Consider the following 931-nt stretch of genomic DNA (forward strand, 5'->3'; position numbering starts at 1 on the left):
ATGATACTTTAGAGTTTTCTCAAGATTTAAAAAAAAAAAAAAAAGATTCTGCAAAGAGCTGCTTTCAAGGGAAGTGTTGGAAACTGAACGAGGGCGAATGCATCCCACGGCTGTTGCTCACAATTATTCACAAATTTCTGGCCCCAAAGACAGACGTTGCGAGTGTTCAGGACTCAAAAGACAGGATTCCTCTGCAGGCTGTGGGAGCTTTCATGTGTTTTGTCTCAGAATCCCCAAATCCCCCTAGGACTCGTCAGTCAGTATCAAAAGCTACGGGGCAGGAATCTAGGAAAGGAGGAGTGGAGAGAAATGAGAACCACGGTGACCCTTTCCCGACCGGCGCAGAAAAAGAGCTGAGATTGGAAAAGTCTCAATGCCTGGAGTGTCTCAATAAACGACTTCCTCAGTCATTTCAAAATTCTTCCGCTTGTATAATACATTATAAAGAAGAAATTGAAATCGGATACATAATAATAATTTAAAAATATGCCTAAAATTTTTAAATAAATGAAAAGAAACCGTGGTTATTTGAAATTAAATAAATGTTGGTCTGTTGGAGGCGCTGGCCGTCTGGCTCCATGGCTTAGTTGGTTAAAGCGCCTGTCTTGTAAACAGGAGATCCTGGGTTCGAATCCCAGTGGGGCCTAGTTTCGCAGCCTCACTTTTAGTAAACCGTACTTTATTTAGCATTGATATGGAACGAAAGAGATATTCTGACTGTAACAGATTTGCCTTCCTTACACCCCTTCTTACCCGGAAGAGGCAGTATTCCAACAAGCTCCTTCTTCCTCCCATTAAAACAAAACAAATCAAAAAAATAAATAAATAAATAAAAATAAATTAAAAAAAAAAAATAAAGGAATGGAGACGCTAAGTGCATTTAGATCGTTTCTGAGCGACATTAACCTGCACCGACTCCCATTGGAGGTGC

The 931-nt window shown here is 40.2% G+C and overlaps 1 non-coding gene across 1 annotated transcript; it reads left to right on the top strand.

The window, feature by feature from the left end:
* The first annotated feature begins 572 nt into the window (after window positions 1-572).
* On the top strand, window positions 573-646 carry Trnat-ugu (transfer RNA threonine (anticodon UGU)). Its single transcript has one exon. It is a non-coding gene; the product is annotated as a tRNA-Thr (tRNA).
* The last annotated feature ends 285 nt before the right edge of the window (window positions 647-931 follow it).

This window comes from Ictidomys tridecemlineatus, chromosome 8 (genome assembly GCF_052094955.1).
Source record: "Ictidomys tridecemlineatus isolate mIctTri1 chromosome 8, mIctTri1.hap1, whole genome shotgun sequence".
NCBI classification, from domain to species: Eukaryota; Metazoa; Chordata; class Mammalia; order Rodentia; family Sciuridae; genus Ictidomys; species Ictidomys tridecemlineatus.